At 39.3% G+C, this 20,733-nt stretch overlaps 1 protein-coding gene across 3 annotated transcripts in view; it reads right to left on the bottom strand.

Annotated features, from left to right (window-relative positions):
* CTTNBP2 (cortactin binding protein 2) overlaps positions 1-20,733 on the bottom strand; it is a 145,571-nt gene that overhangs the window by 112,346 nt on the left and 12,492 nt on the right. The window lies entirely within an intron of this gene.

Genomic DNA, 20,733 nt, shown 5'->3' on the forward strand with positions numbered 1-20,733 from the left:
GAAATTTGGAGTCAATCTAAATCTATCCATTCAATGAATATTTATTGAGCTAGATGCAACAGAGTGGCAAACAAAATAAAATCCCTACCCTCACAGAGCTTACATTCTAGTGGGAAAATAAAAACAAACATATTATGTTAAACATATAAAAATATATAGCATATTAAATGGCCATAAATGCAATGCAACTAAAGAAAGCAAGAAAGAAGGATGGGGAATGCATGTGATATGGACAGGGGTGAGATTTTAAAAGCGGATGGTCAGAGAAAGCCTTATTAAGATGACATTTGAGCAAAGACCTACAAAGGTAAGGGAAAGAGCCACAGATCTGTTCAGAAGAGCTTCTTCACAGGCAGAGAAAACGGATGCAGGAGCTCCAAGATTGGAACAGGCAAGGGAGCCAGCAGAGCTGCAGAGGAATGAGGAGAGGAGAAGAGACAGAAGTCAGGAAGACCATGTTGCCCCAGAGACGGTGACCACTAAAAGGTTGTGAGCTAAAGGATGCCATGTTCTGCCTCCTGTCATAAGAGGACCATTCTGGATGCTCTGGAGAATATGGACTATATTGGGGCAGCTGCAGAAGTGGGGGACCACTTAGGAGGCTTGTGAAATAATTCAGGCAAGAGGGTTTCAGTAGGCAAAATAATTATCCCCAAAGATGTCCTAATCTCTGGAACCTGTGAATATATTACCTTACCTGGCAAAAGGGACTTTGCAGATGTGATTAAGTTAAGGATATTGAGATGAGCAGCTTATCCAAGATTATGTAGGTGAGCTGAATATAGCCACATGGGCCCTTGAAAGAGAAACAGAAGTGTCAGAAGGAGGTGTGACAATGGAAGGAGAGGAAGGAGGAGAAACTACTTAATACACAGCTGGCTTTGAAGATGGAGGAAGGGACCAGAAGCTGAGGAATGTAGGCAGCCTCTAGAAGCTGAAAAGGACAAGGAAATATTCAACAGACCCTCCAGAAGGAACCAACCTCTGACCGCACATTTTATACTTCTAACCTCCAGAAATGTAAGTTAATAGTCTGTGTTGTTTTTAAGCCACTAAGTGTGTGATAATTTTGTTATAGCAGTGCCATACTAAATGTTCGTGTTCCCTTAAAATTCATTATGTTGAAACCTAATCCCCAAGGTGAGGGAATTTGGAGGTGGAGCCTTTAGGAGGTGACTGGGTCAAGAGGGGAAACTCCTCATGAATCAAGGGTTCCCTTGCACCTTCCAACATGTGAGGACATGAACCAGGACGTGGGCTCTCACCAAACACTGAATCTTGATCTTGGACTTCCCAGCCTCCACAACTGTGAGAAATGTCTGTTGTTAGAGTCACCCAATCTATGGCATTTTTGTTATAGCAGCCCAAACGGACCTAGACAAACAATAACAGCAACTAATACAGAGAAGTGTCAGTGGAGATGGGAGCAGTAGTCAGACTGTACCCTACAGTTAAAGCCAGCAAGATTTGCAGAGAGGCTGGATGTGAGTGTAGGAAGAAAAAGAGGAACCAAGTCTTACTCCAAGTCTTTTTGTTTTGTTTTGTTTTCTTCTCCTGGCAACTACAAGAATGGATTGACTTTTGGTTGGGATAGTGTTGGAAAAAGCCTGATTAGAATAGGACCAAGAAAGAATGGAAGACAAGGAATGGCATCAACTAGTAGACAACTATTTCAAGGAGCTTTGCTATAAGGGGGGGGGGGGGTAGAAGCAGCAGCTGAGGGGAGGCGGGCAGAGTCAAATGAAGGATAAAATTTGATGACACACAAGGGCGGGATTATTGCTAAAGATGTAACTGGATAGTTGAGAAGGCACAGAATCAGGTGCACAAGGGCCAGCTGAACCAGAGCCCAGAACATGGAGTCTGCCCTCAGTGAGAGGAGATGTATGTGGTACAGATGCCAATGAACTGAGTGAGGTGACAGTGACAGAATATGAAGTTCTTTTTTTTTTTTAATTTTTTTATGTTCTTTTATTTTTTTATTTTTTTTTTAATGATTTTTTATTATATTATGTTAGTCACCATACAGTACATCCCCGGTTTCCAATGTAAGGCTCGATGATTCATTAGTTGTGTATAACACCCAGTGCACCATGCAATACGTGCCCTCCTTACTACCCATCACAGGTCTATCCCATTCCCCCACCCCCCTCCCCTCTGAGGTCCTCAGTTTGTTTCTCATAGTCCATAGTCTCTCATGTTTCATTCCCCCTTCTGATTACCCCCCCTTTCTTTATCCCTTTCTTCCCCTACCGATCATTCTAGGTCTTATGTTCCATAGATGAGAGAAATCATATGATAGTTGTCTTTCTCTGCTTGACTTATTTCACTTAGCATTATCTCCTCCAGTGCCATCCATGTTGTAGCAAATGTTGAGAACTCGTTCTTAGAATATGAAGTTCTGATTGCTCCTGGCCCTCAGTGAAACAGAGCAGCTGAGAATGAACCAAAGGGAGGAGGTGCTAAAGGAAGGTCTCAGAACACAGAAGAAAGTGTGAAAGAATCTAGGGGAAAGAATCAAGTGCTAAAAAATGTGATACAATTGCCAATCAGCATAAAGTGCCCAGAAGAGGATATAGTTGTAAATTTAAAGTGAGACCAGTCAGCAAGGTCGGGTGGTTTTTCTCTAGCCTGTATAATCCTACTTGTGTGGGCATGAACTAGGCAAAGAGTTGAATTTAACAAGCGTCAGGTTTTTGCCAGGTGAACTGGGCAAAGTGAAAGGACCAAGGGAAAGGGTATCTTTGAAGGAGGAACTACAGCAGTAACTCATGGGATCTAAGATGGTGAGCAGATTTTGGACCACTGAGGTTTCATATTAAATCCATGCTTTGCAGTGATTAAAAATCATAATGTTGAAGAGTATCTAGCAACATGTTCACAATATCTTACGAAAACAGGTTGCCGAGGGGTGCCTGAGTGGCTTAATTAAGTGTCTGCCTCTTGATTTCAGCTCAGGTCATGATCTTGGCTTGTAAGATCAAGCCCCACGTGGGGCTTCATATTTGGTGAGGAGTCTGCTTGAGATTCTCTCTCTCCCTCTCCCTGTGCCCCTTCCGCTGCTCACACTCTAAAATAAATAAGTAAAATCTTTAAAGAAAGAAGGAAAACAGGTCCCCAAATTACTATGTAAAGAATGATCCTATTTTGAAAGATGTATTATGTATATTCACTAATGCAGAGAAAAATGGCTACTTCTGAATGATGGGAATATCATTTTGTGCCTTTTTAAGATATTCAACAAAAAAAAACCATTTATTGCTTTAATAATTAGGGGAAATTATACATGTTAAGTAGTAAAACTGTTAAAATTTCTTATAAATTATGTCATTTAAAACCATTCTCACTTAAATTACAGGTTTCTTTCTATATGAATAGGTCATCCTAAAATCATTAGGTGTTACTAACATGCATTAAGATGACACTGATTTTTACAAGCCAGTGCATTTGAATGGGCTCTCCTCAGAAGGCTTTCTAAGCTAAAACATTTCTAAAAGACACCCACGGCAAAGGCTGTTGTTCGGCTAGTACACATCAAGATGGTGTAACGGTTGTCATCTGTCCTGGTTAGTTAGGCATCCTTTTTGATTCACTGGTGCCTGTGTGGTTTCTGTTAAATATCTTGAAAATCATCCCTTTACAAAACTAGCAGAAAAACAACAGATGAGAGAATATAGAAAAATAATTAGGTTGTAGTTCTTCAACCACATGAAATACAGTAAGTCAACAAGGCTACAGTTTATGAACACCAGAAACACTGAAAATATTTAAAATGCTTGATTAAAAAACAGTGTTGAAATAACCTAGTTACAACTATGTTACGGTGGTAAAATTATGGGTGAATTTTTAAGTCAGAATTTAACAATCCAGTGATACATGTTTCCATTAAGAAAAAGTAGTGTAACTTTCTGGTCCATGAAGGATTTAAACTCAACTATTACTGAGGAAAACAGAGCCACAGAAAAATAGTAATCCCCCATGGATCCTATAAATCATGTACAAAATTTAAAAAAAACAACTGTGACTTTAAAGCATCACACAATGCTATCTGCACAGTTAAGACAAAGACTAATGAAGAGACATTTGAATAGACTGTAGAGAAAATTATTACATTTTACAAAGCTTAAATTTTCAATTCTCATAAACAATTATTTTTACTAATAAAACTGTTAAAAGCCTGCTCTATTATTGCTATCTGGTCCTCGTCATTCCTCTGTTACATGTATCGAGATATAAAAGCTAGTTTCTTGTACAGTGCCTTTTTCTTAAACAGACATTTATATAAATTAATATTGCTTCATAACTAAAAATACTCTCATTGTAAAGGGGTAGCCTAAAAAATGGTAGTGAATGTTTATCATAAGTGATACGTGGTTAGTTACAATTTAAAAACAAAGTATCCATTCAGTGACACCACAGAAAGCAGCAACAAGGTGGAGGAAAATCAATACACAATTCACCGGCAGGAAGAAACAAATGAGTAACCACATTGTGTATTACAAGACGATCAAAGTGGGTATCACACCTGAAACCATTAGAGCTGTTCCAGGTGTGGCAGAAACTGGTTTTCAAAGCATGACAAGAACAATAAAGACAGCTGGAAAATCCAAAACCAAGCATGTGGAAAACTGATAAGCTTTCAAACTGATGAACTCCCAAGTTGAAGTATGTTGATTAAAGGCAATGTTTTGCAAAATTATTACAGTGCTATAGGAAAATGTTTAATGTCAACTAACGTACTTAAACTACAAAATATATTCATAAAATCCTAACATAAACAATGTTTGTCACAGGCAGCCATCATACATTTGTAGAAAAAGTGTTATAAGCCAAAATTATTTAACATTGACTCTGAGTTTCTTTTGGAAACACAGATACAAGTGTTTGCTTTGATCCCGTGTTCAAATTTTAACAGCTACTGCTTAGCCTAACCGTATCTGAATATAAGGGATAGGCTGGTTCAGTCTGAAAAGCGTGTATGTAAACTGATGAACAAGGAACACTAGCAAATGATATGAGATCATCCTGGCAAACGGTTTGAAGGTCACACAGCCCATCTGTTTATTTAGAGGATCTAATGAATCCTCATCCACAGCAGAGCATCAGAGTGCTGCGCGTTTAAACCCCCGCTGTCCTGGCCAGCCCTCAGCACCACCCTACCCCCTTCACCTTCACCCCGGCTCCTTCATCTTGCCTCTCACTTAGGTCCTTGGATAATACACACCCAGCTACCACGACCTATGTGGATATTGTTGAAAACAATGCACACGCCCCAACACCTCCAATCTGAAGAGGCACAACAGAAATTTCAGACCTCAGGACCAGGAGTTGTCTTCCCTGAGGAGGTAACTGCCCTGCTGTTTTCCTCATGAACAATGCAAATCCTGCCAGCCACCCCGTTCCTGTTTTATTTTCCCCTTCAGGAAGCTTAGGGCTCCAAACTCTGCCTCCACCCAGAGGCTTGGCTCATTTTACCTCCCCGCCTCAAGTAAGACCTCATTAGAAGAAAGCGTCTTACGACTCCAAGGTTTGTAAACCACTGTTCTGGTTCCTAAATCTTGATTTTCACAAACTCCTGTTTTTCCATTTTGCTGTTTTATATTCTTGTCAGCCACCTCAAATCCTCTGTGGAACAAATAGGGGTATAAGAAGTAAATAAAAGCTACAACAACTGTACTAGAATACAGTTACTGCACACAGTTCTGAGTGTCTTAATAACTGATGTTTTACTTTAATCCAACAATTCAAGAAGGCTCCTTTAGCACTATTTCCACAGATGCCTTTGAGAACATGTCTGGACTGAGTCACTTCGAGGCACTTAATGATGGCTTTTGGAGAAGCTGTCCTGAGACTAGCCATTGGCTGCCTCTTCCACATCAAAATCTCTTTACAACTAGAACCAGCACCAGCCACCAATTTGGCTGCCCATTCTGCTTACTGAGCAGAAAGTCTTTTCAGCTTGCAGGGACTTTAGTCAGCACCAGGGATTTCAAGTGCACCCTGATGTTAAGTTACATAAACACACCTGCTTTACAACAAATGACCACCCCTCACATCAGTGGCTCTCACACTGAAGCAGACATCAGAATCACCAGAAGGGTGTGTGAAACCACAGAATACTTTGCTCTGTCCCTGGAGTTTCTGAGTCAGTTTGTCTAGGGTGGGTGTCTAAGAATTTCCATTTCTAGCAAGTTCCTATGGGATGCTGATGCAGCTGGTCCGAAAACCACTTTAAGAACCAATGCCTCAGGTTAGTCCATTCTCCTGATTAAAAATCTTGCGGGACTCTGCCCTGCCTATCATATTAGGTACGCAAAGGTATCAGCTTGCATTCAAAACCTTCTTGATGAACCCTGTCCTATCTCCTGCTCCATAAGTCCATAAGCCTATGCTCCAGGCCAACTTACCTCCTGTGCCCATGCTGCCCTTCTGACGCATATCCACTTCTCCTTGTCTAGTTATTAATGTACTCATTCTTCAAAAGACTCCTGGAATGCCACCTCTTCCCAGGAGGCATCTGTAATTTATTTTCATTAGAACTCTTTCATTTGTGATTTACTCTTACACATAAGCTTGTCTTGCATTCGACTTGGTAGCAATTACATAGCTCTCTTCCACTAGATTATATAGGAGGATGGTTAAGAAGATGAACTTGGAGTCAGCAAGGCCTGGGTCCAAGTTCTGGCTCCCCACTTGTCAGCTGTGTGACAGAGAACATGTTACCTAACCATGAGTCTGAAAGCGAGATAGCAATAGTATCTCCTTCAAGGGAGACGGGTGGGGATTAAATAAGTTCATCCACGTCTAGTGCTAAATAGCAGTCCTAGCAGATAAGGCTCAGTAAATGACAAGTACCAGTTTTCTGGACTTTTAAGAACATTATCACATTCTTTGACACTCCTTCCATGTGGTCAGGTCTATGTCTCTTCCCCTTGAATCTTAGCCCTGTGACTGCTTAATAGATCGAATACAATGCAAAGTAACTTTGTGACCCAGATGTTAAGGAACTGGCAGATTTTATTTCCTGCCTCTTACACTGCTCACTGATGGATCCCAGCCACTTTGTGACAAGGAAGCCCAAGTGGAAGAAGTGGCAAGGAACCCAAGCCCCCAGGCCACAGTCCCCGCAGACCTCCTAGCAGATAGCCAGCATGAGGGAGCCATCTTGGAAGTAGATGCTCTATCACCCTCACTCCCCCACTGCTACATGAGGTGCAGACTGTGAGCTGTCCATCCCAAACCCCGCCTAAACTGCAGATCTGTGAGCAAAATAAATGGCTGGTGTCCTTTAAAGCCATTAAGCTTTGGAGTGGGTTTGTGGCATAGCAACAGATGACAAAGCGGGAACACGTCATTACCTTTGCATCCTTTCTCCTCGCTAGCAGAGAGGATCACAGGTGAGAACCTTAAAGACTGTTCATCACAAGACTCAAACTTTTCTAGAGGGAAAATACTCCCAGGGGATCTCTTTTTGTGAATAAACACAGAACTCCCTGGGAAATAATTCATTTTAAAGCAAAATACTTTAGTCTTCATCTTGCCTAACCCCCACCAGAGTTGTGGCAGAATTCTACAGAATTGATAATGAAATATATAAAAGTAATAAATAAGGCTTTAAAAAAAAATCTCTTTAAAGTCAGTACAAACAGCAGTACTGCTTTGTAATCTCAAATAACCCAATAATGCTAAACTAGGGAGATTAGCACCCACTTCGAAAGCAAGAAATGCAGGAGGCCACCATGTGCATCTAAGAAAGGAGCAGGAGACAAAGCACAGCAGGAGATACCCAAAAAGAAACAACTTTTGGGAGGAGTTCCACACAATCTAGGGACACACAGTAGGTAAGGAGCAAACTGAAGAAGCATGGTTATTTTCCTCTTATTAAATACGTTAAAAATTTAATATTTTGCTTGGTGATTAGTTCTCTTACTTTGACCCTGTTTTTACATGGTCTTCCATGGCGAGTCTGAGAAAAATATCAGTTATGGCCCATGATCTTAGTGCCCAGTACTTGTCCTTTGCTGCATTTGTCACAAATGGGTCTGGTTAGTCATGGTTAGTCTCCTTTCCTAGACAATAAATTCCACGGGTGCAGGGATTGCCTAGCTTCTACTCTCTTCCCAGTGCCCGGCACCTGGCATGACAGAATATATTCAATAAATATTTGTTGGGTGAATGTTGAAGGACTAGCACTAAAAAAGCGATTGGGAGAACTGCAGCTGATGCTGAATTACTTAAGTATGAATTCACATGGGGCATAAACACAATATCCTTTAAAAATAAAAAGGGTTTATTCCCTGACACTGAAATTGCTTTAGAAATTACTGGTTGCTATCACGAGTTAGAAAATAATGTGCTCTTACCCTGGAGGAGTTATTTTTATTCACAATCTCCTCTCCATCTATTCAAGTCCTTATAATACTCCCCAATAGCATAGCACCTACATTTAGAGCCATCACGCAGAATTCAGAGTTTTATAGAAACTGTACTTTAATAAGTGTCAACTGTAATTGCCTCCTCAGATCCCTTCTCTCCCTTTTTCTGTCAATCTGCTTTCAGAAGTGGTTAACATAATCTCCCTTAAACACTGTTTTTGTCATATCCTTTCCTACCTCAGAGCCTACAGTGAATTTCAATCCTCAACTGTTTGAAATTTAAACTCATTAAGAATTTAACATATTAACAATTCCCATGAAGGGTTTCTAAAGCCTTTCCTTTAATTGTGCCACCTATCGTCCCTCCAAACCAAACTCACATCTTATTACTATCCCCCAAACAGGTACAAAAAAGCGTGGAATCTCTGAGCCAACCAAGCAGAGATGACGCAAGGTTTCTCCTCAATGCACGAGTGAAGTCTTATTATTTTGTCAAGACACTACAGAAGTCCAATGCACTTTCCAGAGCGTCTATGAAAGATTTCTCTCCAGTCGTTCATGGGAAGAGACCCATCAATAGAAAATCACTGTCAACTCAAATTAATTTTTAGGGATTATTAAGAGGTTTATCTAAAACAATCTTTTTAAACACGATTTGATTCTGTTGAGTTAGCCTTTGTGAAAGGAAACCTGAACTTTCTAACAAGGTCAATGATGTATCTGCATTTCAGCATGCTCATTATTAGGAATATTGAACTCTTTATTGGTAGTGAATCTATTATTACCCTGCCTACATAATCCACCCTCACAAATTCCCACCAACTTCTACTGACTGGGGGAAAAAAAAGAATCAAAGGATTATATAACTTAAAATCAGTACAACAGCTTTTCACGAAAACCAAACTAAATTTCTATTAAAGGACTCAGTTTGCCACCTGTCATTTTTTAGATGCAAATGAAAACAGAAAAACAAGGTGATCAAGTATCAAAAAAAGTAAATAAATAAATAAATAAAGCGCAACTACAAGAGACGGATTTAATAATGACTAAAAAGTGGGAAGATAAGGATGGAAATAGGAGTTCCTTAACTATTGCATCCTTGTCCATTTTATAAATCTTCATTTTCCTAGAATAAATTTGGATCATTCTGCATTCAAATGATCCAACATGTTCTCATCCAGAAGATGAGAATATCCTAATTACAGAAAAGTACAAACTTTTTTGCACTTGGGATGATAATTAGAGGAAAACATTTAAAAAATCAATGATCCTTTTCTACATTATCCTAATTGCCATTCAATAAGATCTTAGAAATCTTGCAGGATTTACTTCTGTTAGTAATTACCTGCAGTCAATCGGGAGGGAACAACAAATGAATGATTACACACTGAGGACTGCCTAACAATTTCTGTGCAGCTTTTGATGTTTACAATTGATTACAGGTGCGTGGGAAATGTTCTGGGAATTCATAGCATTTAAAGTAAATAACCCACGAATGTCAACCAGCTCTACTTTCATTAATGCTTCCTTTGAAGCAGAGGAATGGTGAGTCAAGGTTAGGAGTCACATAAATGGCTTATTCTCTTGGTCTGTTTCTCCATTCCTAAAGTGGGGTACGATCACTGATTTCAAGGGATTTCATAGAGATGAGAGGAGATAATACATGGGAAGTGCCTGGAACATAGTAAAAACATCACAATGTTAAGTCCCATTTCATCTCCGTGTCCTGCTCCGACTTCAACCTACTGGAAACAGCGGCAAACCTCACCACTCCTGAGCAACAAAGGCCAAATAGACCTGCCACTTCTTTGGATTTGTCTACTGCTTAACCCACAATCACGGGGCGGAGGCAGCGGCTGTGGAAAAGAAATTGTTTTAGTTTAAAATTGAACCACCTCCCTCCTTTCACTTTTACATGACTGCAAACAGAGGTGGCGGCAAACAAAATTTTCATGCAAAGAGTTAAACGCCATGAAAAAGCGAAGATTTAATATTATAAAGAATATGATGTCTCAGTAAGGAGATGGGGGAATAGTGTTTATAATTCGTAGGGCTAGTATTTTTATCATGCCATTCCTACACACTTACAAAGTCACTTTTAAAAATAATACATATTATCTGATTCCCAATACATTTTAGAAGCCCCCCAAATTCCTAAGCCCTCCCGGGGGGTGGGGAGTAGTTCTGTTTTAGAAAACGTTGTTGTCTGGACAACACCTGACAAATCACTTCTCTCTCTCCAAGTTGCTCTCACAACCAAGCACTCAGGACTCACAGCAGCCACTTACTTTCCCACTTGCCTTAGGCTTGCTGGCAGGAGAAATTAATAGAGAGATTTGCCTTCGTTCCCACCTGGCACCCTCCAACTTGAGTAGAGTTCTACCCTGGGAATAAGGGGCACTGCCTATTTTATGAGCTGTGAAGATGACCAAGACTCTCAAAGTATAAAGAAAAGGAGAAAGTTTAAGGGGAAGATTTTTTAAGATTCTATGTATTTATTAGAGAGAGACTGAAAACAAGAGAGACCACTAGCAGGGAGGAAAGGGAGAAACAGGCTCCCTGCCGAGCAGGAAGCCCAGACCATGCGGGGCTCCATCCCAGGACCCTGGGATCATGACCTGAGCCCAAGGCAGATGCTTAACCGACGGAGCCACCTAGGATCCCTAAGGGGAAGTCTTTCTATTAAGATTGAGGTTCAACTGGAAATAGTTTTTCAAGAACCCTCTATGTGCCAGCCCTCGCAAGGTGCTGTACTGTATTCTCTCATTTAATTCTTACAATTTAAAAACAAATCCATGACTGTGCATGGAGACCAGAGAGTGGTCATATTAAAGCATCCACCCAGCCCCGTTTCCCTAGGAATTTAAAAGCCAACTCAGGGCAGAATGGCTTTAATGCCCAGACAGCAGCACACAGATGGTCCTTTCCCCCTAACTCAGGAGTCTCAGTCTCTCCTGTGCATAAAAATTACTGTTCAGGCTTGAATATACAAAATGTCTTATGAATAAATTCAGAGCTTCGCTAGGGTTTACTCTCTGCAGTATTTTAACCACTAAAACCTAACCCCTATTGGGGTTGCACCTCCATTTGGATACAGGTGAGGTGCCTCATACAGTGTTTGAACTCGGTCCATGGCTTGCTTTCCATAGGAGAAGTTCATGAGAAGTGTTAAAGGCTTGTCAGAACTACCATTTTATTTTAGCAGGGGGTAATCATGTGAACGCGCACCCTGCAATGGCCCACTGAAGACAGGCCAAAATGGACACATTTGAGCAGAACAAATTCAGATGCCGTTGAAACATTTTTTATTGTTGCTAGATCACTGTTAGCACCATGTGAAGCAATCTTCTGCTACTCTACCCTACCCTGCGGGAAAAAATTAAAAAGGACGCTTATTTTAGAACAGATATGCCTTTAGAAATACATAATCTTGAAAGAAAAGGGCTTTTAACCATAAAATTCACTTAACGTAAAAATCTAAACTGAGTCGGGAGGAACTGGATTGGAAACAGTAAAACTGAAGATAGAATTTTGCCTTTCAAAAAAATTTCACGCGGAGAGGTAACCTTATCAATCTTATTTTAGGTGCACAACACCTTAACTAAAAACCATAATCAGCTTGTCTTCACAGTCTGAAGAAAGACACTATTCACCGCTAAGTGACAAAAGTGGTGAGCAAGCACATTTTCCATGCCTTCTTAAAGGGCAATAATTATAAGCATCTGAGACATTCACATTTCTTAGACAGCCCCTATGACATTCTGCCTTCACTCTGGCTCTCTTGCAAACTTTCGTCTGCCTTGCAGCCAGGGTGACCTTTGCAATTTTCTCCCTTGACGATGGTGATAAATTTTAAATATTTACATTAAGTATTTACATTTAATAAATTAAAATTTCAATGCAAAAAAATTAAATGCAATGTAATTGTGCTGTTAGAATCTTTTAGAAAATCACATAGAATCACTGGCATTCTCAAGCTTAAACACTTCAATGGCTACCCTGATATAAAATGAAATCCAATCTTATCATGCCCTTCACCCTCCAGCATGGTCTGGCCTAAGCCTAGCTCTGCATCTGATCTTGTGCCATTCTCTCCCTTGTTCTCTGACTTCTTGCAGTTCCTATACATTGCCAAGCTCCTTCCTCTCTTAGGACCTTTGTATGTGCTGCTCCCTTTGAAAGAACACTCTTCTTCCAACTAGATTCGGGATACTCCTTCAAGTCTCAGGAGGGTGTCACTTCCTCAGAGAGAACTTTCCTGACCCAGTCTAGAGTAATCTCTCTTCTCATGGCATTCTTTTCTTCGGTAATCATATGAACTTAGATAGTTTGGTTTATTGTTTTAATAATGTCAGTCTCTCCCACTGGAATCTAAGAGAGAACTCATGCTCCTTGTTCACCACCACTGAAACCCAGGACATGCCTAAAGATACAAACATCTGTTGAATGAATGGATAAATGGATCCCCACCATGCTCAAATATCATTTCAAGTATACAATACTTGAATACAATACTCCTATTTGTTCAATGCCTATTTACATTTTGACTCCAAAAATCAAAAGGGAGAAGCTGAAACCTCTTCTGTTTCTTTCCAAAATAATCACAACCAAAGAGAAGGCAGAATTTTGAGTACCATGTTAGATCCTTGTTTCCTCTTCTAATCAAGACAGAGTTAATCATCAACATAACAAATGAAATTCCCATAAAAACACATGACCTGTAGCTTGGCCACTGAGTATAAGATGAGGTGGTTAAAATGTTATCAAAATGCCTCAAAGGAACACCCTCTATTCTCAGATCACAAGGAAGTAATTCTTAAAAGGAACTGTTAAGTGAACAGTCCCCAAGATTACGATAATCTTCAAAGTATACAAAATGTATTCCTGTTTTCATGCCATTTGTAACTCTGAATCTATCCTGAACCCAGTGTAAAACAAATGGTACATCACTGAGCTGAACAATGAGCTTTAGTTTGTTGCACTGATGTCCTAACGATTTAATAATCATCAGCAAGAAAATGTTGCTTGAAATCAGTTGCTTATTAAATAGTGACAAATATTTTGCTTTCATAGCACCATTGACCTTCATTTCTTAATACATAAAAAAGCACTATTTTGCCTGGTATTCCATTTTTTCCTTCACTAATAATTAAATGTTCATCAGGGAAAATAAAATTTCTCAGAAGAATCAAAAGTGATGCTTCCTATGTCTGTCCTACTGGACAAAATACAATGCTACTTAAGAATCATCACTATTTGTATTTTATGAAAAGTGATTTGCATGCAAAAACAACACGACGTCTGGTCAGCTCGTCTTCCTTCTCTCTAGACATGGAACAAAGGTGTTATCTCAGCAGACAGAAAAGGAAACAATTTATGTTTTCATGAATTCAGCTCTGCTCAGCAAATTCATTCATTAATTAAAATGAACAAAAAAGGGTATGTTTTGGTCAATCAATTGCCTGAAATCATAGGAGAATTTTGAAATACAAAAGGCTACATGTTTTACTTAGCTGAAACCAGAATGCTCCTCTTTTATCATGATTTAGCAGATATGTCATATGAGGAAAACCTCACAATACTCTGTAGTATTGCAGTAGCTGCTTTCAAAACCAAAGTGAAAGCATTCTTCTGTTTAATGGTTTTATTTTATTTGAAGAGATTGCCTTTGTTCTAGGTGAAGACTCCAACACTAAGCCATACAACTAGAAAGGTTTTTTTTAATAGAAAAAGTAAAGCATTTAATTTCTGCATATAAGACTGCAATTTTATATAAAATGTGATGTGTTTTGAAAGAGTCATGAAATTTCTTAAATGGGCATTTTCAAATATTTAGTTTTGAGGGAAAATAGTTCAAAGAAAAATCACTGTACCTAAATAAAATGTATTTTTAATTTTCCAGTATAGTTAACATACAGTGTTTATTAGTTTCAAGTGTACAATATAGTGATTCAACAATTCTATACATTACTCAGTGCTCATTATGATAAATGCACTCTTAATCCCCTTCACCTATTTCACCCATCCTTCCACCAACCTCTCCTCTGGCAACCATCAGTTTGCTCTCCACAGTTAAAAGTCTGTTTTTTTGTCTTTTTTCCCTGTTCATTTTGTTTTTGTTTTTTAATTCCACATATGAGTAAAATCATGTGGTATTGGTCTTTCTCTGACTGACTTATTTCACTTAGCATTATACCTTCTAGATTCATTCATGCTGCAAATGGCAAGATTTCATTCTTTTTTATGACTAATATTCCATTGTGTGTGTGTGTACACACACACGTATGTGTATATATATGCATACACATTTTCTTTTTTTTAAAAATATTTTCTGTATATTGATTTCATATCCTGTGACCTTATTGAATTCATTCATTAGTTCTAGTACTTTTTCGGTAGTCTTTAGGGTTTTCTACACGTAGTAACATGTCATCTGCAAATAGTGGAAATTTTACTTCCTCCTTACCAATTTAGATACTTTATTTTTCTTCTCTGATTGCTATGGCTAGGACTTCTATGCTGTACAAAAGTGATGACAGTAGACATCCTTGTCTCATTCCTGATCTTAGGAGAAAAGCTCTTAATTCTTTCACCACTGAGTATGATGTTAGCTGTCAGTTTTTCATATCAAGTATGTTGAGGTATGTTCCCTCTAAACCAACTTTGTTGAGAGTTTTTATCAATAATGGATGTTGTACTTATTATGAATGTATTTGAGCAGCATTTTCTTGACAAGTATTATTTTACAATAGTGTTTCCCAAGGGGGGGCGATCATGTACCCCAAGGGAAGACCTTTTTGGCTGTCACACCTATAGAGGTGCTACTGGCATCTAGTGAGCAGAGCGACCAGGGCTGCTGCAAAGCATACTACAGTGTACAAGATAGCCCTTCTTCTCACAATAACCACAGCAAATAGCCAGTCCCAAACATCAACAGTGCTGAGGGAAGATAACCTGCTTCAAAGCAAAACCACTCAAAACATTTTTTTAATTGAGATTTGAACCCAATGAGCAGTTAAGGTTTTTAAAAAGGAAGATCATTCTAGACAAAATCTGAACGTATAGAGTCATAGTCTGAGAAAACAAAAACACGGCCCCAAATGACACTACTCAGAACAATTAATTTTAAACATATATACAATGGAATATTACTCAGCCATCAAAAAGAACGATTTCTCAACATTTGCTGCAACATGGACGGGACTGGAGGAGATAATGCTAAGTGAAATAAGTCAAGCAGAGAAAGACAATTATCATATGGTTTCACTCATTTATGGAACAGAAGAAGTAGGAGGATTCGTAGGAGAAGAAAGGGAAGAAGAAAGGGGGGGCTAAACAGAAGGGGGAATGAACCATGACAGACTATGGACTCTGGGAAACATACTGAAGGCTTCAGAGGGGAGGGGGGTGGGGGAATGGGATAGGCTGGTGATGGGTATTAAGGAGGGCACATATTGCATGGTGCACTGGGTGTTATACGCAAGTAATGAATCATGGAACTTTACATCAAAAACTAGGAATGTACTGTATGGTGACTAACATAATAAAAAAAATTAGGAAAGGATAAAAATAAATAAAAAATAAACATATAAAAGGTATATATGATGTTCTAAATGGACACAATTTTAGCATAATAAGTCTCCACTTATATTCACTTCAAACTTTCATTTTTGTACCTGGTACACAGTAGGTACTCAACAAATATTTGAGGGAAGGAGGAAAGGAAGGATCTATCTTCTTATACCATACCCCAGGATATTTTATAACATTAAACCAAGATAATGGACTACATTAGGTTATTAGACGTCCTCCGAAGTTCTCCCTTCCCAGTGAGCCAGCCAGCCAGAACCATTCCCCAGAACTCTGCTAGGTGTGTCCACAAAAGTTCTCCCCTATGCACATGATGCTGCTTCTCCCTCATTTCCTCTCTTGCCCCCTTTACCATTTCCTCTCTTACCCCTTTACTGACAATTTCAACCATACCGATGAGGCTAATTCCCTAAGGAGAGCAGTAACATAGATATAATCTGGGCTGTTGAATGACTACTTGGCTTTGTAACGGTCCTCCAGTACAGAGGGCTCACCTCCAGAATGGTAGGAGAAATAAACTTCATATTTAATCTATCATACTTTCGGTCTCTTTGTTGCAGCCACTTATACAAGGTAATTCTCTAATTTAATATCCCCTACGGGTACTATAAATGCATTCTATCCAAAGAAATGTTAAACTGGTAATTTTTAAAACTTTCAGTGCAAATAACACAAATCTGTATTATACAGTTACTTTATAGTAACTATAGGTTATGAGGAAGAAATGCCATGTCAATAGTACTATTAATTCTCATTTATCAATCTAAAAGGAAAAAGAAGGCACACAAGAAATCTGGAATTGACTGCCCAAGGAATTCATTGTTTCAGTGATGTAATATTTATGTAAACTCACACTAATGACAGCCAGCTTGACTCTATAAAATGTAAGCTAAAACACAATTTGACTCTTAAAATTTTATAATTATAGCATTTTCATCTTTTTGCCTTTGTTTCCCTTTGACGAAGGTACTGATAAAAATTCTAGAAAAGGGAAAGAAAGTGAAAGCCAGAAGATTCCACAAACTAAACAATTAGCATCAAATAGATGATCTCTTAACAGAGTGTACATTCAAACTTAGAATATACAATTAAATTTAATTCAAAAGGCTCTGTATCTATCGTAGTTTTCAAAAAATGTGGCTGCTTCTTGAGCACATTCTCAATTAAATTTCACAGTATTTTCCTCTAAACTTCCTTTGCCATATCTATTTAGTCAAAGATTTATTCCTATTTTTTGAGGATGAGGGGGAATCATTGATAGAATTTTTTTTTAAAGATTTTATTTATTTATCTGACAGAGAGAGAGACAGCCAGAGAGAGAGGAAACACAAGCAGGGGGAGTGGGAGAGGAAGAAGCAGGCTCCCAGCAGATCAGGGAGCCCGATGCGGGGCCGATCCCAGGACTCTGGGATCATGCCCTGAGCCGAAGGCAGACGCTTAACGACTGAGCCACCCAGGCACCCCCATTGATAGAATATTTCTTATGCAATTAAAACATATTTCAGTTAAGCAGTTCATATTTTCCAAAAATGCTGCACTTTTTAAAATATAATTCCCCCCCAAAAATTAATTTCCTGAATATTATATCTGTTACAAAGCCAACAAGTTTTACCCGGAAATATTTTTACCTTAAACATGAAAATAGTAAATGTACCAAGATATGTATTATAATTTCATAACACCCTCCCCCAATTCATATTTATGAATTGCTCTGAAAGTTTCTTACCATTAATCCAAAGATCTATGCATTTTTTAATAACTTGAAAGTCAAAAACACCAGGGTAGAGGGTGCCTGGGTGGCTTGGTAAGCATCTGACTCTTGATTTTGGCTCAGGTCATGATCTCAGGGTCATGAGACCAATCCCCACATCGGGAGCCACACTGAGCATGGAGCCTGCTTTGGGTTCTCTCTCCCTTCTGCCCAGTCCAGGCCTCCCCCACCAACCACACTGCCACTGGCACTCTCTCCCTCTTTCTCTCAAAAAAGTCAATCAAGGTAGCATAATCAAAAAAGTAAAAAAGCTTGGTCTGAAATATTTTTTTTAAAGATTTATGTGACACCAAGAGAGAGATTGAACAAGAAGGGGGAGCAGCAGGCAGAGGAAGAAGGAGAAGCAGACTCCCTGCTGAGCAGGGAGCCCAATGCAGGGCTCGACCCCAGAATCCTGGGATCATGACCTGAGCCAAAGGCAGACGCTTATCCAACCGAGCCATCCAGGCGCTCCTGAAATATCTTTTTATAAAGATTCTAAAATTCTAAAGGATTTAAATGCCTCATAACACAACCATTTCTGAATTTTAATATAGTTCATGGTATAAATTTGCTATCTTTATTTTTGAAAAGTAAAATCACTTTTTACATATGAAGTTAAAAAATATTTCCTACCTTCAGAGAAATATTACTTTTAACACTTTTTAAAACAAGGGGTATTTCTCTCACAATTGAATAGCAACATACTGATCATCGATTAGACAGATTTTGAAATTTAATTCAGGAATATGTTTATCTCATAATATGAAATAAAAATAAAGGTTTCACATTCTCTCCCCTTCCCAATTTTTTTAGCCAGTCACTAACTTATATTCTACTAGTAAAGGAGAAGACAACTAAATGACACCTTTCACTAGTGGCGGTGAATGCCCTCGAGGGAGTCAATCAGGAAATGACCACACTGAGTCTATGACAGCTATATGAAAATGGTATCATCTACTCTTAAAACACAATCACCTAAATAAATCAATCACAATCCTCAAGTTTAAAAAATGACAAAAAGCTTTAAGAATCTCCAAACATGGGGGCGCCTGGGTAGCGCAGTCGTTAGGCGGCTGCCTTCGGCTCAGGGCGTGATCCTGGCGTTCCAGGATCGAGTCCCACATCGGGCTCCTCTGCTATGAGCCTGCTTCTTCCTCTCCCACTCCCCCTGCTTGTGTTCCCTCTCTCGCTGGCTGTCTCTACCTCTGTTGAATAAATAAATAAAATCTTTAAAAAAAAAAAAAAAAAAAGAATCTCCAAACATACTAAGTTCATGGATGCCACATGTCTACCTGAGATTAAGTCACAGTCTCCCTGGGCTTCCTTCCTTTGTGTTTGTTACGTGGATTTTAATGTATGAACAAAGTAGTCTGGTGTCAGCCAGTGCTCCTCCACAGGGGCAGTACCTTAGACAGTGATGTTACCACAATGACTGGCACTTAGGGGGCAGGGCTAGAGGTGTGTCCCCCATGCAGGAACTGTCTCAAGTCCCCCTGAACTGTCAAATGTCCCGTTTTCATTCGTTTCAGTAGAACCTTCAGTTCAGTAGGACGACCTGAGCTAAAGAGTTACTCCATTTGACACACAGACAAGTTGTTTTAATTTAGTTTTAGCAAACACTGAATTTTCCAGGGACTCCCTTCCCATATTAAGTGTGCACTTTTGTTTGGAACTATACCAAGAGTCATTCACCATCTCAGGAAAAAAAAATCACCTCACGCCCAGCAAATCCGCTCACCATGTCTGAGTCCCAATACAGCATGCCTGGATCAGGATTCCTTCACAATGACGGCATTCACGGCACTGCGACGGACAGGTGCAAACTGCCACTGATTTTATCCTGTCTTCCACTAGGCGTGCCTGAGCATTTATATCCTGAAATGTGTTTTTTGTTATAAATGACTTTCCTGTTACTTTATATCATAATTAGGGCAGTGTACTGGTTATTTTTAACATAACCTACTTACATAAGCGCTTATCCATAAATTTCACTGCAGGACAGTAAAAGAGTAATACAAAACATATTAAAAAAAAAAAAAAAAAGCAAAACAAAACCAAAAACACGCCACTAGATTCAGAGGGATGCAAACTATTGACCTAGACTATGTAGTAAGGCTCCTTGCAACTCCACCATTCCTTGACTCTATGAAAAACTTTCAGTTTGGCAAGCCCTCATCATTAGCAAGCCTTTAATTCTACTTATATTTGAAAGTATTGCAATTAAGTTAAAAAGAGAAATAAATATGCTTGCTCAGGTGATACATAAAAACACAGACTCTGCTCAAGTCTCACACATTTGTGCAGGTAGTGGGAAATGCCGCAGAAGCTGATGCCTCGTACAGCTTTAGCAGAGAGGGACAGAAAAATACCCAAGGTAGAACTGGAGCCTTCATATCCATCTTGTCTCAAGAGCCTACGCTACTGGCCTCACAGATGACCCTCTTCTCTCCCTGGGCTGAGTGTAATCCGTATTAGTGATCCACTGGCTTAGCCTTTCTCGCACAAAGTTCATTTGTTAAGAAAATATACATTGGCAAGCAATGCAAATGTTTCCAGTGTAGAACAAGATAAATCCCTCTCACAACCAAGTCTGCTTAGCAAAGCTTGTCATTCGAAAAGTACCACCTTCAACTTGTTATTGGCTTGCAGATGGTAGAACCCTACTGCCATTCTTCTGAGGCAAACGTTCTCTGTCATCAGACTGAGTGATCATTATCCCCACTGCAATTTCCAGTTTGTGAAAATGAACTATAGCCACCCCTTCCTCACACAACTGGATTCTCAGCACGCCCACCGTCTTCATGATGTCTGACCATCCACCATTGTTATTACCGCTTTCTCCCACTCTATTAGCGCCCATAGGGGGCAACAATTTGACATCCTTAGATTTTCTTATGTTAAAATAACCTCCTAAGGCAAAGTTTGAGGACATACTTCATGGTGGGGGGAAAAAGAAAACAATCAAGTCCATACTTCATATATAATAAATACAGCCATCCTGGCCAAATGACCAAA

This window comes from Ursus arctos, unplaced genomic scaffold (assembly GCF_023065955.2).
Source record: "Ursus arctos isolate Adak ecotype North America unplaced genomic scaffold, UrsArc2.0 scaffold_3, whole genome shotgun sequence".
In the NCBI taxonomy this organism is placed as follows: domain Eukaryota; kingdom Metazoa; phylum Chordata; class Mammalia; order Carnivora; family Ursidae; genus Ursus; species Ursus arctos.